Genomic DNA, 22,714 nt, shown 5'->3' on the forward strand with positions numbered 1-22,714 from the left:
AGTTAAGAGTGCAGGCCCTGCACACATCCTAATCCTTATCAGCAACCCCACCCCTGAACCAGTTGGGACGCACAGTTTTGAGAGTCATGTACCTGCTGTGTCTCCCTTTGCCTGGCAAAGCAATGAAGCTTTTCTTTTCTAGTTCACCCAAAACTCTGTCTCTGAGATTTGATTCAGCACCAGTACACACAGTCTGAGTTTTTGGCATCAGGGACTTCCTTTAAAAAAAAAAAAAAGGATGAGCCACACACCATACATATGTAGCCCTAGGATGACGGTGCCTCCTCAGAGTTAATGAGAATAAACTGGCCCTCAGAGTGTCCTGGAACACTTCCAATGACAGAAGGTCTCCATGTGTCCCTTACGTGCTCCTCTTCTACTTTGTAGATTAACCAGGCTTGCAAGGCAAGGTTGGGAATACCTAATCAGAAAGGAAATAGAGGTCTACAATATTTAAATTAATGATTTGTCCTTTGAATAGACAACTGGGAAATTTTTTAAATTCCTAATTTTTAAAATTCCAGGAGCATCTTCTTTGAGTTATAAAGTGACAAAAAGAACAACAACTAAACTTTCAAACAGAACTGGGCTAGCCCAGGACCAATCACCACTCTCAGCCAAACACTGCATCTCCCAAACTCATGTATGTTTTGTGATGTGTGTGTGTGTGTGTGTGTGTTTTAAGCTACAGAAATTTTTTAGAAAGATAAAAATTTGCTAAGAAATCATGGTCACCTTTTAAAACTCTGATTCACACATCCAATCAGTTAGCAGGTCATTGTTTTTTGGGTGTGTAGGGGTAAGTGAGGATATGTGTGCTTGAGTGCATTAATAGCTCTTTTCAAATTAGGAACTAGAAAATAAAACTCAAGGTGCAGTAGATGAAAATCTTAATTTATTAGGAGATAAAAGGTGAAACCCATCACATAAGCTTCAGAGCTCTTCAGAGAGCACCAAGTCTCCCACTGAATCTGACACTTTCTCCTCTTCTCAGCCTGTGTCCAAGAAGCTCCGGGACAACTGTGTGTAGGTTAATTTGAGGGCAGAATGAGAACTTGCTAGTAATAGTGAACAATTACTAATACTTATTAAAGGGCCAGTCACAGTGTCAATCACATTACATATATTTTCTCATTTAAGCCAACAATAATGGTAGGAGATAAGTGCCAGAATCATTCCAGTTTTACAGAGGAAGAAACAAGTTTTAAAATTTTCCAAAGGCCCACAGCTAAAAATGGATGCAGAGTTCATGATCTTGACCTCCCTTCACATTTGTCCACTTTAACAGCTGCTTCACAGCCCTGCACTTCAGAACTGTACTGAGAGGTGTATGACCTGACAAAGAGAGTCTGAGGTAAACAGGGAGGAGCAAGAGAACCACAAAGGAGAAGAAAGTCAAACCGGGTCACTCATCCTAAGATTATTGGAGAAGTGTGTGGCTGCCAAGGGGAAAGACAGAGTGGGCAGTCATGTCACAAGTGCTGACATGTCAGCATCATCCAAGGTGATGAAGGGGGAAGCAATGCCTTTCCTCAAGTCCTATACTTCCCACTGACTGCTCTGAAGGAGCTGAAGTGTGGAAATTTAAAAATAATAAAGATGAAACTATATACATTTCAACAGCAGATTCACAGACATAGAAAACAAACTTATGATTACCAAAGGGGAAGGGGCAGAAAGGGCTAAACTAGCAACTTGGGATTAACAGATACATACTACTATATATAGAATTGATAAACAACAAGGTCCTACTGTATAGCACAGGGAACCATATTCAATACCATGTAGTGGCCTATAACGTAAAATAACCTGAAAAAAACATATATATATATATATATATATATATATATATATAACTAAATCACTTTGGTGTATACCTGAAACTAACACAATATTGCAAATTAACTATACTTAAATATTGCAAATTAACTACACTTACATAAAAGAAATGAGTTTATATATATATATAGATGAAGGTTTTGCATTAACTAAAGTGAGACAATTTATCATCAATTTTACACTTTAAGTATTTCAGACAACTGTTCATATATAGAAGTAGGCACAAATGCAAGGATCTTTATTATACTAACATCCTTTATTTTCTTTAACTCTTTACAAGCTACATACAAAACAAAAACATAGCAATCATCAACAAAATTAATTTAAATAGCCTATTTTAAGTTTTTTCAGCTTTAATGAAAGCCAAGAATTGGAATCACTTGATTTGTGATCAATCACTACAGCCATTCACTTTCTCAACAAGCCCTAGGATTCTCATGTGCCCCCTTGGTTGCTCCCTAGATGCTTTTCCACCCCCAAGTCAATGCACATAGTAAGACTTAGGATAGGTGAGGCCCATGCTTTTCATTAACAATGTGTAAATGAGGAAGAGTGGAAGGAGAAGTTGGAAGAGAGAACCTAGAGACCATTGGTATATTTTCAGGATGATCAATTTCAGGAAAGCAAACATATGGAAACAGAGAGAGAATCTAGAATCATTGTTCCTGTTACTGCTTGGAATGCCATTATTCCCAGGGAAATGTTTAGCTCAGGTTGAAAATACTTGTTCTTGAGATAGAGCAATGCTAACTGCAGATGGTTGAGAAGTAAATGAGAGACAGATGCCTAGCTGAGGTGGCAATGAAGTTCAGAGTATATTTGTGGAACTATTGATCGTTCTAGACATTCCCAGAAATATTTGATGACAAATGCTGGGTTTCTTGCAGTCAATGGGATGGAATGCCAGTGTATTTGACCACATAAATGAAATAGCATGTTCTCAAATAGAAAAACTCAACAGTTTCAGCACTTTCTTAATCTATATTGTTATATGATCTCAATGAAACTGCCAATAGGCTTTAAAATTAGACAAGTTGACTCTAATGTTCCTATGGGAGAAAGAAAAGTCAAGAACAAACATGATTCTAAAGGGGAAACTAATGAGGAGGAAATGCTGTTGGAGATATTTAACCATAATATGAAGCTAGAGTAATTAAAACAGTGTGGTGCTAGTATATGAACAGTCATAGCAATGCAACAGATTAGAAAGTTTAGAAATAGATCAAAAATATGTTTTAACCATATAAGAATTATAATAAAGGGGAATTTTCAAATTGATGGAGAAAATATGGATTGTTCAATAAGTGGTGTTGGACATCTTGATGGTAAATCAGGAAGAAGGAAACACATGGGAATTAGTATCTCATAATAATAGGAATAATTCCAAATTGATCAAATATTTAAATTTTAAAACCAAAGCCATTGTAGAACTAGGGGAAAAAATGGAAGAACATTTTTTATCATCTCAAAGTTGAAAAGGCCTTTCTACAGATGAACAGAAACCCTGAAGTCATAAAAGAAAATGCTGATAAAACTCAACTCTGGTGCTCGCTCTGGCAGCACATATACTAAAACTGGAACGATACAGAGAAGATTAGCATGGCCCCTGTGCAGGGATGACACGCAAATTTGTGAATCATTCCATATTTTTACCTCCCAGAATATTGGAAATAAAAGCAAAAATAAACAAATGGGACCTAATTAATATTAAAAGCTTTCGCACAACAAAGGAAACTATAAGCAAGGTGAAAAGACAGCCTTCGGAATAGGAGAAAATAATAGCAAATGAAGCAATGGACAAACAATTAATCTCAAAAATATACACGCAACTCCTGCAGCTCAATTCCAGAAAAATAAACGACCCAATCAAAAAGTGGGCCAAAGAACTAAACAGACACTTCTCCAAAGAAGACATACAGATGGCTAACACACACATGAAAAGATGCTCAACATCACTCATTATCAGAGAAATGCAAATCAAAACCACAAGGAGGTACCATTTCACGCCCATCAGAATGGCTGCTATCCAAGAGACTACAAGCAATAAATGCTGGAGAGGGTGTGGAGAAAAGGGAACCCTCTTACACTGTTGGTGGGAATGCAAACTAGTACAGCCACTATGGAGAACAGTGTGGAGATTCCTCAAAAAACTGGAAATAGAACTGCCATATGCCCCAGCAATACCACTGCTGGGCATACACACTGAGGAAACCAGAATTGAAAGAGTCACGTGTACCCCAATGTTCATCGCAGCACTGTTTATAATAGCCAGGACATGGAAGCAGCCTAGATGCCCATCAGCAGATGAATGGATAAGGAAGCTGTGGTACATATACACAATGGAATATTACTCAGCCATTGAAAAGAATACATTTGAATCAGTTCTAATGAGGTGGATGAAACTGGAGCCTATTATACAGAGTGAAGTAAGCCAGAAAGAAAAACACCAATACAGTGTACTAACACATATATATGATATTTAGTCAATCGGTAAAGATAACCCTGTATGCGAAACATCAAAAGAGACACAAATAAATAGAACAGTGTTATGGACTCTATGGGAGAGGGCAAGGGTGGGATGATATGGGAGAACGGCATTGAAGCATGTAAATTATCATATGTGAAACAAATCACCAGTTCAGGTTCAACTCATGAGACAGGGTGCTCGGGGCTGGAGCACCGGGATGACCTGGAGGGAAGAGATGGGGAGGGAGATGGAAGGAGGGTTCTGGAAGGGGAAAACATGTACACCCATGGTGGATTCATGTCAGTGTATGGCAAAACAAATACAATATTGTAAAGTTAAAAAATAGAAAATAAACTAATTTAAAAAAAAAGAAAACTCAACTCTGTGAATATAAAAACGCATATGTGGAAAAGCCATCATATATCAAATGTCAATGACAAACTAGGAAAAATATTTCTAAATATATTATATTCAAAAGTTTAATTTCTTTCACACCTAAGAAACAAAAACGACAACCAAAGGAAAACAAGATTGAACAAAGGATATCAAAAGATAGTTCACAGAAAGGAAAACCAATTTTAAACGTTAAAAGGTATTCAACCTCAGCCCCGTAAGAAAAAATGCTAACCAAAACTACAACAAGTTCTGCATTTTCACCGGTCACATGAGCAAGGAGGGAAAAGTCTGCGAAGTCACCATTGTGCTCTGCAGTTTGTGAGTTGTCTTCTGACTCCATTCCCTCTAGTCTAAACTCTGTGATGCTAAAGCTGGGGCTGTTCCCTTCATTTCTACTTTGCAGCCTATGGCCTGCCCAGGTTCTATAGGAGGTACCAGACTGGAAGATAGAAGCTAAAAGAGGAAGAAGAAACTAGCTCCACCCCTCTGCTTCCTGTTCTGGGTCCGTAGTACCCTAGCAATTGTTTTCACCTGTAGCATCAGTGCTTCACCACTGCAGCAGCTGAATCCAGCTTGTGGTTTTTCCAATACTTGAAGATTCAGCCTGACCTTTCCCTGCTTAGTGAACCATCAATAACCAATTAGTGCTCCCTCCTGGGAAGTCTAGTCCAGTCCCACTGGGTCCCTCCTTCAAGCTCACAGCACCAACAGAACAAACTCCTCCTCAAAAGAGGTCCATATTTCAATATAGTGAGGTCCCTCCTCTAAGCTGAAATACTGAGTGTTAGAGAAAAGAAAACGTGACAGTAATAACATAGGAAAGCAGGAATGCCTACACAAGAAATGGGTTCTCCCAGTATGATCTGTCCAAAGGACTAACATGCCAGTTTTAACACACATATGCTCTGAAGAGGGTCTTTTGAGCACTTCTGAGCCAAACTAGAAGCTAAAACTCCAATTTGCCCTTGATGACAGGATTTGCAACAGCCCAGGCTGAGGTTTGACACTGTGCTTTCCATTACACACTATTTCTGAAAGATACTCTTCTAAGAAAAAGAGCCTCATGCCAGGTACTTCTGGAATGTGGATCTAGTCCCCATTGGGGTCACCTCCCTGGGCCCCTCCCAGGGGCACAATCCCTGGCAGAGCCTGCAAGAGGCTGCCAAAAGTACTGAGAAGTCCTGCAGCATAGAAACCTGTTTCTTTTTGTTCACACTGCCTTTTATTGATCTTAGAAATCCCCCTCCCCAGCCCCATCTTTTCCCCTTGAATAAGCTCTGCTTTTATCCTAAAGCAGTTTTATAAGAAGTGTTTCAGAAAATGCTGTCCTAACAGTGGGTCACTTGGTCTAAGAGAGAGGACAGTCTTTTACTAATGGACAGACCACTGTCTGAATTGTCCGATTTACTTAAAAGCAAATGTTACAGACATAAATCAGGATGACGATGCTTCTGTGGGGGTGGTAAATATATCCTGTGCCTGCCTGCATGCTAAGCTGCTTTAGTCATGTCCCACTCTTTTCAACTCTTCGGACTGTGGCCTGCCAGGCTCCTCTGTCCATGGGATTCTCCAGGTGATATTGGAGTGGGTTGTCATGCCCTCCTCCAGGGGATCTTCCCGACTCAGGGATCAAACCCGTGTCTCGGGCATTGGCAGGTTTTTTAACCACTAGCACCACCTGGGAAACCCAAATATATCCTGTAGGCAGGTACATATGCAGAGAAAAGTTAGGCTTCCTATAGCAGCAATTCAGGAAGGAGAAACATGGGGGAAAGGACATGATAGATGAAATCCACCAAAGTGACCCTAACTCCCGCCTTCCAGAAGAAAAACCACCTGGGCCTTTGTGATTAATTTACAGGCAGTGCATCTGTGTTAAGAACCAAAACTAAAACAACAACAAAACCCACAAACAAAAACAGAAACAATAAACTCAGAGATGTGTGGGGGTTTTATTTGGTTCGGGGCTTTCTTTTCCCTGGCCCTTCCATGCAGCATGTGGGATCCCAGTTCTCCAACCAGGGTTCCATCCAGTGCTTCCTGCAGTAGAAGTGCCGAGTATCAACCACTGGACTACCAGGGAAGTCCCCAGATATTTGTGTTTTTAATAAAGAGATATATAATCTTCAGCACAGATTCAACCATTGAAGACATGTGCCAGGAAAGTATAAAACATAAAACGATGACTTCACATTTCAAAAGTTCCTGTATAACTGGGTTTTACCAACCTGAGCAGCACAATTTCAGCTGCAGAGGAGAAGAACATCTTCTTACATTACCTCCCAAAGTCAGATGGTTATTATTCTGCCTTATAGCTAGAGGGAGAAAGGTCTATTTATTGCACATTCTTTTTAGGTGTAGCACAAATAAGATACATGAGAGTGATGTGAAAGAGTGAAAGTTGCTCAGTCATGTCCAACTCTTTGCGACCCCATGAACTGTAGCCTGGAATGCTCCAGGCAAGAACACTGGAATGGGTAGTGTTCCCTTCTCCAGGGGATCCTCCCAACCCAGGGATCAAACCCAGGTTTCCCACATTGCAGGTGGATTCTTTAACATCTGAGCCACCAGGGAAGCCCAAAAATACTGGAGTGGGTAGCCTATTCCTTCTCCAGGGATCAAACCAGGGTCTCTTGCGTTGCAGGCAGATTCTCTACCAGCTGAGCTACCAGGGAAGCCCCAGAGTCATACACAAATCCACTGAAATAATTTCTAAATATGTATGTCTTTCTTATCCAGTTTATAATGACCAGAATCATTTTTTTTTAAAGTATCGGTCAGTCCAATCTGACAACTGAATTTGAGCTGGGTCTCTGAATAGGAGTAAGGTCTAATTTGGTAATAAAGAATGCAGAAAACATTCCACTAGAAAAATAAATCAAAGTAAAATCTAAGAGCTGATGACAAGTACAGGAGGGATGTATGGAATAGACTAACGAGATGAATATTCATTTTTTTTAAGTATTTATTTTGGAGAGCAGTGGCAAGTAACACTTGGTGGATAAGTGGAAATCAACTATGAAAGGTCTCTGAACCAGATGCCACAGGTCAAAGGGAGGAGACAGCACTTCCTCCGCATAGTAGCATCATTGAGGTTCTGCCTAACAAAAGATCAACCTGAAACTGATCTGTCTTTTGAGGAGGAGTGGCGAAGAGACATGAGGAAGATGAACAGAAATGCTCCTCTGGTGATTCAGACATGAAGTAATTAAATCCTGCACAATTGTGGCAGCAATGAGAATGGAAAGGATGGAAAATGAAATTGTGAAACAATCTCAATGGCATGCAGAAGGTGATACTTCTTGTATCTGGGGCTTAGCTCCAACGTGTTGACTTGGATATGGGTCAAGTATTAAGGGTTAGGAGAATTACAATGTTATTATAAGGAGGTCATAAATTTGGCTTTAGACATATTAAACTTGAAGCGATAAGAGGATTTCTCAGATGAAATGCCTTGAAATCTCAGTGGGATCAGACTTAGGTCAGGACAATCCTGGGCTGGATTTGGCCACCACCAAAACAGAGGTGTGTGTGGACTTTCATTGAGGGTAATTGTCCTGAGAGTACAGCCCCGGGAACTGAGGATACTAACCAATGTTTTCAGCTCCCTGGCAGAAGTATCTCTTAGCGGCAGTGTGGATAAGCTGGATTACAAAACTGTGATCTGCTCAGGGGGTAACTCTGAAGAAAACAGGGGAGTGAGAGGGGGCTTCCACCTGTAGTGTACCATCCAATTTCAGAAATGAAGCAAGAGCCACACCCTACAGAGAATGTGTCTGCCTCCTCCAGCGCTGGAGGAATTGTTTCCTTGGGTCATCTGTTTTTACTGGTGCTCTTCCCTGAGTGCTCTCTTCATACATCTTTTGGGAGATGAGGTCGCCTCCCTATATTTTACCCAGCTGAGAAATCATCATTAGGCAGGTGAGCTCTGACTTGGAGAAAAATCTAACTTGCTTGCAAAAAGCATTCCAAGCAGGTAAAAACATCATAAATATAATCTAAGGGTTGAGGATAAGTATAGCATGGACATGAAGAAGCTATAATGAGGTGAGCATTCATTTTGGAGAGCACTGGGAAGTAACACTGGGTGAATGAGTCGAATTCAGCTACAGGGGGTCTCTGAACCTGGTATCCCAGGTCACAGAGAGGGGACAGCATTTCCTCAACAAGGGAGTGTAATCAAGCATGACCCTATGGGGCCTTTCAAGGACAGACAGACAGCCTCAATCCCCCATGTCCTCCACCTGCCTCTTCTTTGTAGAAAAGTTTTAGTCTCCCAAGACTCCCTTGAATCTCAAAAGGCTGTCTCAAGAGTTAATGATAAGAAAATGTGAAGATGTAGAAACTTGTCAGAAACTGGTTACAATTAAGACTATAAACCAGCCACATAGCAGAGTCATTGAACTTCTAGTTCCATGAAAGATATAGATAAAGGTATAGATAAAGGTATGACACACACTCCCAAATTGTTTTTACAGAAAGCAGATCCCCACCAGATGAAAGCTGCTGACCTCAATCATATAGATGCAGGCTGGTTGAAACTGGAAGATGAACAACACTTGAAACTTCACCTTGATGCCAACCAATCTGAGAATCATGCGTGAGCTAGTCACGAACCCTGTAGCCCCCTCCCGTGGGCTGTCTTAAAACCCTGTCTCCTAACCAGAAACTTGGAGATGGTCTTGGGACATCAGTCCACCATTTCCCCAGGTTGCTGACCTCCTGAACAAAAAAACTTTCCCCATTGACACTTTTCTCCTAAGTATTGGCCTTTGAATGACAAGCAGCTGAATTGGGCTTCAGTATCGGCCTCATCTGATCACAGGAGTAGCATCACCATGGCTCTGCCCTGGGATGGGAATCAGCATCTCTTAGGGAGAGGACAAGCCCTTCAAGTACAAACCCCTTGCCAGTGACTGGAGAATCATATACGGCAACTCTAGGAAGCTACTTGTTCAAAGTAAGCCCCATCAGATAAGCCCCAGTACATAAACACCAAGAAGGCACTAAAATCTGCCTGGAACAGGTATCTCAGCATGCCTAGTTAAGAATGGGACTCTTCTGATTCTGCCAGAACTCACACAGAACCAAGGAGAACAGACAGGAACATAGGCCTCTATGTAAACATCATTTGGTAAACACCAACCTGGATAGTTCTAGTGTCCAAAGTTGAATAAATTGAAAAAAAAAAGTGTAAAACAGGACATAAGAAGAGTAGGACTATAAAGATTCAGAGAAAAGCATACTTTGAGAGGAGTTACAGCAAGCAACTTAGTGACTAAACAACAACAACAATGGCAGCAAATAAAAGGAAAGTCTAGGGTGCATTTTTGGGGCTTCCCTGATGGTTCAGATGGTAAAGAATCTGCCTGCAACGTGGGAGACCCAGGTTCCATCTCTGGGTCAGGAAGATCCACTGGAGAAAAGAATGACAGCCCACTCCAGTATTTTTGCCTAGAGAATTCTATGGATAGATGCTACAATCCATGGGGTCACAAAGAGTCAGAGATGACTGAGCAATTAACTGAAGCAATTAACTGAGCAATTTCACTTTTCAGAGTGTATTTTGCATTTAGAATAAATGTCGTAAATGCACAAAATACTTTTTGAAACAAGATGAGAAATGAGGTGAAAATGAACTTAAGAAACTTAATTTCAGAGGAAACTTAAAATTCAGAGATAAGAAGAAATTGAATGAAATCCAGGTTGAAACAACAACAGAAATATAGTAGGAAAAATTAAAAGTCAATAATAGAAATATGCAAACTTCCTTAGCAGTCCAGGGGTTAAGACTTCATATTTCGAATGCAGGGGCTGTGGGTTTGATCCCTGGTAGAGGAACTAAGATTCTACATGCTACGTGGCAACACCAAAAAATAAGTATATAAAATAAAAAGGACTATAATAGTAATAATAGAAATAGAAATACAGTACTCTGGAAATTCAAATTAGAGACGTAGAAAAGAAATAAAAAGCTCTCTAAGAAAACAAAAAAGTGTTAACTTGCTCAGTTGTGTCCGGCCCTTTGTGACCCCATGGACTGCAGCCCACCAGGCTCCTCTGTCCATAGGATTCTCCAGGTAAGAATACTGGAGAGGGTAGCCATTCCCTTCTCCAGGGGATCTTCCCAACTCAGGGAAGCAAAAGAGAGGGTCAAAAGAAAAAGCAATGCATGAAAAGATGATAACCATATACAGTTTACCTTTATGGGAAGAAGTATTCGTTTATCACAGAAGGATTTTTGTTCAAAGATATTGACCAAAACAAGCCATGAATGGTGGCTTAGCAAAAAGACAAGCTTATTTTTCCCTCCTGCAACAAGAAGTATAGAAATGATAGCTCTGGGATGGGTAGGGCAGCTACCCTACCAGGAACTCAAGACTTTTTTAGCCCTTGCTCTACCATCTTTAGTGTGTCACTTTCTTCCCCAGCTTAAAATATGGCTGCTAGCACTCCAGCCATCATAACCACATTCCAGATTGAATATGGAGGAAGAGGAGAGCAAATGCAGCATGCCAGATGAGTCAGCTCCCCTTAAAGAGCTTTCTGAGAAGCCCCCACCCAATGACTTCCAAATATATCTCACTGGACTCAAATATGACATATGACTACCCTTTGCAATGAAGACTGGGAAATAGAGCTTTTAAACTGAGACCATTCCAAAATTAAATCAGAGTTCTATGAGTAAGAAAAAAGGAGAGAGGAGATACTGGTTGACAAATAACAGCCTATAACAAAATTCCTGAGATAAATGACAAAGCAGCAGAGCCAAGTCACAAAAATATACAGATGAAGATTGTCCTGTGCTGACTCTTCTGATACAAATCAGAAGATTTTGACATGTTTCCAGCAAAGTCCAATCAAAACAATAGCAATAAAAAACCTACATGCCTAAATATCTTGATGAAATGTTCTAATTCTAATTTTTTAATCCTAAAAGTATACAAGCAAGAATTTTTAAAAAATATTATCTACAAAGAATTTAAATTTAGGCTATCCTTGAACTTATCCATGATCTTCAAAAGTAAATGATCACAAAATAATATCAAGAGTCTTGAGGCAAAAATTATTACACAAAAATGATAGTCACAGTTCAAAAGCTACGTATGAAAGTAAGAGAAAAATATCCCCCAGAAATAAAAAAACTCAGAAAATAGCTACTTAAAACCTTGCTTAAACATATTTTTCCTTCCAAATCTATGAATAAGAAACTCATTCTTTTCATGTTTAAGAATACATTTATTCTAGATAGACCTAGAGGTTATCATATGAAATGAAGTCAGTCAGACCTAGAGGTTATAACAAGTGAAAGACAAATATGGTATCACTTATATGTGGACTCTAAAATGATATAGATGAACTTATTTACAAAACAGAAACAGACTCATAGCATGGAAAACAAACTTATGGTTACCAAAGGGGAAAGAGGGTGGGGGAGGAACAACTTAGGAGTTTGAGATTAGCAGATACAGACTACTATCTATAAAATAGATAAACAGTACAGATATCCCTGTACTCATAGCACAGGGAACTGTATTCAATATCCTGTAATAAACCATAAGGGAAAAGAATATGAAAAAGAATATGTGTGTGTGTCTGTGTGTTTGTGTGTGTGTGTCTGTGTGTATATATATATATATGAATAAATTTACTGTAAAATTTCAGAATGGGAAATGCGGGCTATAGCAGACCATAATTTGAGTGAACCTGAACAGTAGGTAAAGAATAAGTGCAGGAGACACAGGAGACTTGGCCTCGATTCCTGGGATGGGAAGGTATCCTTGAGAAGGAAATGGCAACCCACTTCAGTATTCTTGCCTGGAAAATCCTATGGACAGAAGAGCCTGGCAGGCTACAGTCCATGGGGTCACAAAGAATTGGACACGACTGAGTACTCACTCACTTATTGAACATAGTAGAGATGTCTTGCAACCAGTTGTATTTTCCAAAGACAGACACAGCAGAACCTTCTACCCTACATGTAACAGTGTATGGCTCCATGTTGAGAATTCTTAGGACAAATCTGGGCTCAGCAGGCAAGGATGACTGGCTTAGAATTACTAACATGACAAGATGGAAATAAACAAATTAGCTTTTTATCCAAGTCAGCATGAAGAGAAAAGCAAAAGAGACTCACAATTATTAAATATAATTATATAAAAATAATTAAATCATATTATTAAAAATAGACAGATGAAAATATTAGCTACAAGAAAGTGCTAAATAAAATGAATGCCAGCACTAGTTCTTGGGTTAAAAAATAAAATAGACAAATTTCTACCCAATCTTATTTTAAAAAGAGAATGAGGAACAGAGGGAGAGAAGAGAGTGAGAAGGGTGAGAGAGGGAGGGAGGGAAATAAAAAATTTAAGAAACCCAAAGGAAATAAGACCATAGATAAGGAGGCAACTTAAAATTTACAAAATAATAATAGACAACGGTTTGAATTTTGGCAAACAGATAATTTGTTAGGAAAATAACTTATTTATCTCAAGTGGAAGTAGAAACTCTAATTGTAACCAAGCAGGACCCTATGAGATTTTCCCGGAATGGACCTCACCCCCAATGTCCTCCATCTGCCACTTCTCTGTAGAAGAACTTTATCTTCCTAGGCCATCCCTAGATTCCAAAGGATAACTTTAACCAGAGAAGTGAGAAAATGCATAAAGAAAGGAAACCAGTCAAGTAAGACAAAATAGTAACAGTTCAGCCATTAAACAAAGACAAAGACTTTAGTTCCTCCTCAGGGGCTCAGGGTTCCTCCTCAGAAACAGCAAGGACCTAACAGAAGCAGAAGATATTAAGAAGAGGTGGCAAGAATACACAGAAGAACTATACAGAAAAGGTCTTAATGACCCAGATAACCATGATGGTGTGATCACTCACCTAGAGCCAGACATCCTGGAATGGAAGTCAAGTCGGTTTTAGGAAGCATCACTATGAACAAAGCTAGTGGAGGTCATGGAATTCCAGCTGAGCTCTTTCAAATCCTCAAAGGTGATGCTGTGCAAGTGCTGCACTCACTATGCCAGCAAATTTGGAAAACTCAGCAGTGGCCACAGGACTGGAAAAGGTCAATTTTCATTCCAATCTCAAACAAAGGCAATGCCAAAGAATGCTCAAACTACTGTACAATTGTGCTCATTTCACATACTCGCAAAATAATGCTCAAAATTCTTCAAGCTAGGCTCCAACAATATGTGAACCAAGAACTTCCAGATGTACAAGCTAGATTTAGAAAAGGCAGAGGAACGAGAGAGCAAATTGCCAACATCTGTTGGAGCACAGAAAAACCAAGGGAATTCCAAAAAAAAAATCTACTTCTGCTTCATTGACTACACTAAAGCCTTTGACTGTGTAGATCACAACAAACTGTGGAAAATTCTTACAGAGATGGGAATACAAGGCTACCTTACCTGTCCCCTTTATGCAGGACAAAAAGCAACAGTTAGAACCAGACATGGAACAATGGACTGGTTCAAAATTGGGAAAGGAGTATGTCAAGGCTATATACTATCACCCTGCTTATTTAACTTCTATGCGGAGTACATCATGTGAAATGCCAGGCTGAATGCTTCACAAGCTGGAATCAAGACTGCTGAGAGAAATATCAACAGCCTCAGATATGCAGATGACAGCACCCTACGGCAGAAAGCAAAGAAGAACTAAAGGGTTACCTCTTGATGAGGTTGAAAGAGGAGAGTGAAAAGCTGACTTAAAACTCAACATTTCAAAAACTAAGATAATGGCATACAGTCCCATCACTCCATGACAAATAGATGGGGAAAAAGTGGAAATAGTGGCAGATTTTATTTTCTTGGGCTCCAAAATCACTGCAGATGGTGACTGCAGCCATGAAATTAAAAGATGCTTGCTCCTTGGAAGAAAAGCTGTGACAAATCTAGGCAGCATATTAAAAAGCCGAGACATCACCTTGCCAACAAAGGTCCATATAGTCAAAGCTATGGTTTTTCCAGTAGTCATGTACGGTTGTGAGAGCTGGACTATAAAGAAGGCTGAGTGCCAAAAAATTGATGCTTTTTAACTTTGGTGATGGAGAAGACCCTTAAGAATCCCTTGGACTGCAATGAGATCCAACCAGTCAATCCTAAAGGAAATCAACCCTGAATGTTCACTGGAAGGACTGATACTGAAGCTAAAGCTCCAATTCTCTGGCCACCTGATGGAAGAGCCAATTTATTGGAAAAGACCTTAATGCTGGGAAAGATGAGGGCAGGAGAAGCAGGGGCGACAGAGGATGAGATGGTTGGATAGTATCACTGACTCAATGGATATGAGTTTGGGCCAACTCCAGGAGATAGTGAAGGACAGGGAAACCTGGCTTGCTGCAGTCCATGGGGTTGCAAAGAGTCAGACATGACTTAGCAACTGAACAACAACATGGGCTACAGATAATATTCGGAGCCATGTCCTCTGGGCTGTTTTGCAGATACTGAAATCCCCACCAGGTGGAAAAAGTTAACTGTATGCTTGCCACAGGCAAATAGACCCCAGACTTGTTGGAAGCAGAAGGCTGACTTCAATTACCTCACCACCAACCAATCAGAATGTCCACAAGCTGATCATACACCACCCCTTCCCCAACTTTGCCTTTAAAAACTTATCCCTGAAACCCTTGGGGAGTCTGAGCCTTTTAAGCTCTAGCTATCTGTACTCTTTGCTTGCTACCCTGCAATAAACACTGCACTTTCCTTCACCACAACCCAGCTATCAGTCTATTGGCTTTACTGTGTACAGGCAAGCAGATTCAAGCTTGGTTCAGTAACACAAATAGTGCAATAGCCATGAGCTAAATGAATTAACTTATCAGACTGACCCCGAACACGGTCTAAAGCTCAAGGAGATTTTACAGATAAAAGCTTTCTGAATTCTAGGTAATAATAATCATATACATTTTCCAAGGCAACTTAACAGTCTCCTGATTCACTTTCATAAATTTCAAATACATAGTATAATAAGGATGCAAACTAATCCCATTCAGTCATCTATATTTAGTTATATATATAGTTTACTGTATTATATATATACATATAAAATACAGTAAACATATTTATTACATGTATGTAGATATAAAACTGAGCATACTGAATCAGTGCAGAATTCAAAAAATAATAAACGATGTTTGAGTTTAGTGCATTTGAAGACAATAAATATAGTTTAATTACTAGGAAACCTATTAATGTAATTGATCATTTCATTAGGTTAAAGGAGAAAACATACTGGTTAATTCAGCAAATTCCCCCTTTAATCCAATGTTTATAACATAATTCTCAACTAGGAATAGAGTAACACTTTTTTTTTTTAACTGAAATAAACAGCCTGTACTATCTAATAGTGGAAAACTAAATCCAATTTAATTAAGGACAAGGGCAAGATAAGACCTCCTTTTACCACTATTACTTCATATTGCTCTGGTTTTAGCCAATTTTATAAACAATTCTCACCCACAACCAGAGAGAAAGAAAGGAAAGAAGGGATGGAGGGAAGAAAGGGTAGAAACTTAAAAGACATGTAACCATTCAATTTCTTGTGTTAGAAATAACATAAAAGCTCCTACTGGCCAAAATTGGGTTAATTTGAACATCAAAAAGAATCACAACTGTAATTGATTATACCACACTGAGTCAATAAAAATCTATAAGGACACAGTTCAGTTCAGTTCAGTCGCTCAGTCGTGTCTGACTCATTGCAACCCCATGGACTGCAGCACGCCAGGCCTCCCTGTCCATCACCAACTCCTGGAGTTCACCCAAACTCCTGTCCATCGAGTCGGTGATGCCATCCAGCCATCTCATCCTCTGTCATCCCCTTCTCTTCCTGCCCCCAATCCTTCCTAGCATCAGGGTCTTTTCCAATGAGTCAACTCTTCGCATGAGGTGGCCAAAGTATTGGAGTTTCAGCTTCAACATCAGTCCTACCAACGAATACCCAGGACTGATCTCCTTTAGGATGGACTGGTTGGATCTCCTTGCAGTCCAAGGGACTCTCAAGAGTCTAATCCAACACCACAGTTCAAAAGCATCAATTCTTTGGTGCTTAGCTTTCTTCACAGTCCAACTCTCACATCCCTACAATGACAACTGGAAAAAACATAGCCTTGACTAGACAGACCTTTGTTGGCAAAGTAATGTCTCTGCTTTTTAATATGCTATCTAGGTTGGTCATAACTTTTCTTCCAAGGAGTAAGCATCTTTTAATTGCATGGCTGGAGTCACCATCTGCAGTGATTTTGGAGCCCAAAGGAAATCAGTCCTGAATATACATTGGAAGGACTGATGTTGAAGCTGAAACTCCAATACTTTGGCCACCTCATGTGAAGAACTGACTCATTTGAAAAGATCCTGATGCTGGGAAAGATTGAAGGCAGGAGGAGAAGGGTACGACAGAGGATGAGGTGGTTGGATGGCATCACCAACTCAAAGGACATGAGTTTGAGTAAACTCCAGGAGTTGATAATGGACAGAGAGGCCTGGCATGCCGCAGTCCATGGGGTTGCAAAGAGTCGGACACGACTGAGTGACTAAACTGAACTGAACTGAACTATTAATAGTGGACGACAATGAGCACATAGCCCCAGGCTTCCTGGAGCCTAAGAATTGATAATGTTAACCCCTCCCACACCACCCCCATCACCATCAGCCAATCAGAGAACTGTGTGCAAGCTGACCACCTACCTTGTGATCCGCTTCCCACATCTGGCTTTTAAAAATGCTTTGCAGAAACACTTTGGGGAACATGGGGCTTTTTAGGGCATGGCCCTGCAATAAATCTTTCTCTGCTGGAAACTCCAACATTTCTGTTTGTTTGGCCTCACTGTGCTTTGGGCACAAGAACTTGCCCTAGCAGCATTAGTTCCCGGTACAGTCCCCTTACCTGCCTCCAACCCCGAAACCCACACCTGCCTAGATCCCAAAGATATCCACGTTTCCTGCCCTGCCTTAAACGAGCTAGCAAAGGAGCTGCAGAGCACTGAGCCAGGAGCCCAGAGACAGCTTCCCACTCCAACTTTAACAACTGTGACACTGGGAGATGGCGGTTTTATCACATGGAATATTAGGGGGTTAAGTGGGACGTGGCTGAGGTTCTTTCCCCAGCCAGCATTCTATGAATCTATAAATGGCTTAGCTAATTTTCAAATCTCACTGAGCTCATTGCCTGAAAAATGCCTGAAGTCATGAGTTGAACCTGCTAATAGCACTTTGAAAAAAAAATAGATTTGAAAAATAAAATATCTGGATCCCTCAAAAGCCATTTGCAAATTCATAACAAGATGAGCTAAATGTAAAAAACAAAGTCATTCACCCTCTTTTGCCTCTAAAATGAAATTTCAAAGGTGAGAATTCTAACAATGAAGAAAAAATTCCTACCCCAAAGCTTAATGTTTCTATAAAAATAGCCCATCAATGACATTATTCAGTAGAGATAAATGAACCCTGGAAAAAGAGAGGGGTCCTGACCACAGAACTACAGTGAAAGTGAGCTTGACACTTCTTCCACCCAATTCCTACCCTCCCCAAACACTCCCATACCTAGAGATACCAATGCAGGTTTTGTTGTTGTTGCTGTTCAGTTGCTAAGTTGAGTTTGACTTTGTGACCCCAAGGACTGTGGGCAGCTAGGCTCCTCTGTCCACGGGATTCTCCAGGCAAGAATACTGGAGTAGGTTGCCATTTCCCTCTCCCAGGAATCTTCCCTACGCAGGGATCGAACCCGAGGTTCATTCACTGGCAGGTGAATTCTTTACCACCGAGCCACCAGGGATAGATTTATTTCTCTTGCCATAAATCCATAACTTTATCTAGCTGAGAAGATTCATTCAATGCTTTCTCCAAGAAATTAAAAAATATGCTAGGTTAGCATGATCTATACCATTTAACCTGGAGCAAGACACAGACCTCTAGAAAGAAGGGTTTGCCCTTTGGTCTTCTTGCCTCCTCTCCCCTCTTGACCAGAATTCCACCCCATCTGAACTGCTATGGCATCACTATTTCACAGCATAAGGCAGGCAAGCAGGCTGGGGCCTGATGTCCAGGGTAGTCTGTGAATATCAGACACTTGTGCACCAAGCCAGGCCATTCACTTCACCTGCTCTTGGGAGCCTCTGTGTACTGAGCAGGTGGCGAGTCTGATTAAAAAAAAAAAAAGTGCTTCTTGCTCTAGAAGATTCTCTGGATCAGTGGAAAAAAGAAGTTTGTGGCAAAACTTCAAGTCAGGAGTAGCATGTTCCTACAGCAGTGAGCTCTCACGTAACAGACTTAGTGCCTTGACACTAAGGTGCCTAAGATCTAGGACGGGAACATTCAATTTTGATAAAATTAAGCTTAATTGAAGAATATCGTAGTAAGTAAGTTCTAAGTCCCTGACAAGGGTGATATCTGTTTAATGAACAGGAAGCAACACTAAATTTGAGGACCTCACTCTAAGAATGTGGCTGTGTATCTATTCACCATAGTAACCCAGTCCCCAATCAGCTGTAGGGTACGTAATAGATTCTCCATTAACAGTGTAAAAAATAAAATTATCACTCTTAAAGGGCACAAGTTTATGTCTCTCAAACTAGATGTTTTTCCACTGCAGGGACTTAACTCTGCTTTGTCTTTTGCACATTTTCATCTTTAAGCTGTAAGCAGATTTTTGTCTGGATGGAGAAAGCTCACACAACATGAAGACTTGTCATAAAATAGAAACTCAAGAAATGTCTTCTGAGGAAATAAGTAATTGAAAATTACTTGAAAACAGTTAACAAGGATTTTAAAATATATATGCATATATTTCTATATCTTAAATATATTTCTGTGTATTTGCATATAGAAATGTGCATATATATACATATAATGCATTTTTAAATTTTGGTTTGTGGTCCAATAGTCTCCTGCTCAAATTTCTCATTAGAAGCCTGAAAGCCTCCTTAACACTCACTATGCATATGGTGATATTTTTTCCTCTATTCTGGGAAAAAGAAGAAAATAACAATTTGTGATCTTCAACTATTTCTCTCAAGGATGTCACATCATGATGTTAATGCATGTTTCTAAGAAAAATAAATTTTACTCGCTTGCAACAAAAGGGTGGCAAATGCTCGCAAAGTTCCTGTGGGCAATACCTCACCAAAAATTGTGCTTGGTTGCCGTCGAAAGTTCAGTAAAGATGGGAGCAGCACTGCCAATAAGACCCCTGTTTAAATTAGGAGTGGATAACTTCACTGCCAATTATTTCTCTCATTGGAGTGGTTCCGTGACAGAGAACCTCTCATTGTTTCAAGCAGATACCAGGTTTAAGCAAGATCCCCAAGAGTAGCCCACCAAAGACAAAAATCCAGATTTTCTCAGGTATCTACATTTGCAAAATGAATGGACCGCACAAGAAGAAATAGAACCCAGTGTAGGAACATATACATGTTGTCTCCTGAGCAGTTATTGCATTCTGTTACTGAGCACTGTTCTCGGCACTTAGGAGAATCAGCGAACAAAGCAGATAGAAATTCCTCTCCTGTGAAGTTCACCTCTCCCATCTTTCTATCAATACTTACCATTATGATACACATTTCTTGGATGCACACATTATGCATAATGCCATTCTATAAGCAATAAAATACAGACTGGGCTTCCCTGATGGCTCAGTGATGAAGAATCTGCCTACCAGTGCAGGAGATACCTGGTTTGATCCCTGATCTGGGAGGATCCCACATGTGCCTTGGAGTAGCTAAACCCATGCATCACAACTACTGAGCCTGTGCTCTGGATCCTGGGAGTCACAACTTCAAGCCTACTTGCCACAACTACTGAAGTCTGAGTGCTCTACAGCCTATGCTTCCCAACAAGAAAAACCACTGCAATGAGAACCCTGCTCACTGCAACTAGAAAAAAGTCCTTGAAGCAAGGAAGACCCAGCACAGCCAGAAATAAATAAACAAAATTATAAAAATAAATAAAATACAGAACTTCTCACATCATTCATTTAACATTCAGTATGGTACGTGCAGTGGCCAATACTGGAAAAATGTCAAAATAAGGATACAAAAATAAGGGTGACACAGTCCTTAACCTTGAAGAGTCATCTTTTAGTGGGGAGGCTGAAAGGTAGGAGCATTAGTAACATACGTACAATGATGCTCATTACATAGAAGCTCAGTGGGGGAGAGTCATATCTATTGGGAAATGGAGGGATGGCTTCTGTTACAAGCTGAGATTTAGGATAGATCTTAAAAATGGGCAGATTTATAGAAGGGTAGAGAATCTAAGAGTAGAAAAAGTATACGGAAAAAAGTCCTTAATTATAGGAAAGCACAGAGCATGTTTGGAGAAATGGAGAAAAAAGTCCATTTGTTTGTCCTGAGGTCAAGCGGTATATCAGGCATAGAGCAGGCCACAGCCCATAGACCAATGAGGCCAGCCTGGGTACCTGGTTCTTTGTTGCCTAGAATTTGGCAGCTCGCAGGGTTTTGAACACAGGAGTGACAGGCTCACACTGAAGATGACAAAGTCATGTGGCCCAGAGAAGACAGAGACGGGAGGGCAGAGAGCAGTTTTATAAAGTCCTGGCAACGACAGGAACAACACAGAAGGGACCTTGTGAACAACACAGATTCAACAATAACTGAGTGACCTGCAGCTGCTTGTTTTGGATGCTGAGGAGGAAGCAAAGACAAGTTTGAGCTCGGTCAGAGAGTGCCAGCCAGGATAAATGACAGGGAGACCCCATACCAACCAAATGCCCAGTAATAAAGACCCCATCCCCCACCTTGAAGAGTGGGGGAAACAGTTAGGGAAAAGAAAAGGAGTGTTCTCAGAGGATCCAGACATCTAAGAATACCAACCAAACTCCAACCCAGCGGATCATAAAGAGATTTGTATCCTATAAAGAGTGTCCACTATGTTCCAGGCATGGTTCCAGGCACTGGCAAAGAGATGTGTCCTTGATCTAAGTTCATAAGTTAGAAGGGGAGATGGACAGTAGACACATAAGTTAAAAACATGTACAACAAAGCAGGTGGTCCTAAGGGGTGTAAGAATAGAGGGCAAGTTGATAGAAGAGAGCACAGTGTAAACAGATGGGCAGGGAAAGCCTTTTGGAAAGTTTGCTGTTTCATTAACACAGGGAGCAAGCTCAGGGAACTGGGGGACATCTCCCAGGTTGAAGGAACAGCATGTGAGATAAGAATGTGCCCTACATGTTCTAGGAAGAACGAGGAGACTGGGGACTGGGACCTGGTGTGCAGGACAAGGAGAGAGTGAGGCAGGAGCTGGAGGCCCACTTATGTAGCACCTTGGAGGCCAAGAAGTGAAGTGAAAGTCACTCAGTCGTGTCTGACTCTTTGCAACCCCATGGACTATACATACAGTCCATGGAATTCTCCAGGCCAGAATACTGGAGTGGGTAGCCTTTCCCTCCTCCAGGGGATCTTCCCAACCCAGGGATCGAACCCAAATCTCCCACATTGCAGGCAGATTCTTTACCAGCTGAGCCACAAGGGAAGCCCAAGAATACTGGAGTGGGTAGGCTATCCTTCTCCAGCAGATCTTCCCGACCCAGGAATCGAACCAGTGTCTCCTGCATTGAAGGCAGATTCTTTACCAACAGAGCTATCAGGGAAGCTAAGAAATGGGTCTGAATTTCATTGCAAGCAGGACAGAACCACTGGGGGATTGTAGGCAAAGAAATACAGTAAGTCCCCTACATACAATTGAGATCCATTCCAAGACTGCATTTGTAAGTCCAATTTGTTCATAAGGTCAACAAAGTTAGCCTAGGCACTCGATTAACACAACTGGCTGTAGTACATCACCACTGTTCTGTACATCACTGCTGCTTTTATGCTTGCTGCCAGACATGCTGAGCTTGCAATAAAGATACTGTACTCTATACAGTACTGTACAGTGAAGTACATAAAAGCACAACCACTTGTAGAGGATGTATGCATGTGACAATGTATGCCAGACATGTTAACTAACTTATGTAACTGAACATGTGAACACATATTTGCATCTTTGA

The 22,714-nt window shown here is 40.6% G+C and overlaps 1 protein-coding gene and 1 non-coding gene across 3 annotated transcripts in view; one reads left to right on the forward strand and one right to left on the reverse strand.

Moving 5' to 3' along the window:
- Window positions 1-22,714, reverse strand: part of HECW1 (HECT, C2 and WW domain containing E3 ubiquitin protein ligase 1) — a 471,951-nt gene that overhangs the window by 421,175 nt on the left and 28,062 nt on the right. The gene's annotated exons all lie outside the window — the stretch shown is intronic.
- LOC145524998 (U6 spliceosomal RNA) lies at window positions 3,384-3,490 on the forward strand. Its single transcript, XR_014068019.1, has one exon. It is a non-coding gene; the product is annotated as a U6 spliceosomal RNA (small nuclear RNA).

Source organism: Giraffa tippelskirchi, chromosome 10 (assembly GCF_054371585.1).
Source record: "Giraffa tippelskirchi isolate mGirTip1 chromosome 10, T2T-mGirTip1v1.2.pri, whole genome shotgun sequence".
In the NCBI taxonomy this organism is placed as follows: Eukaryota; Metazoa; Chordata; class Mammalia; order Artiodactyla; family Giraffidae; genus Giraffa; species Giraffa tippelskirchi.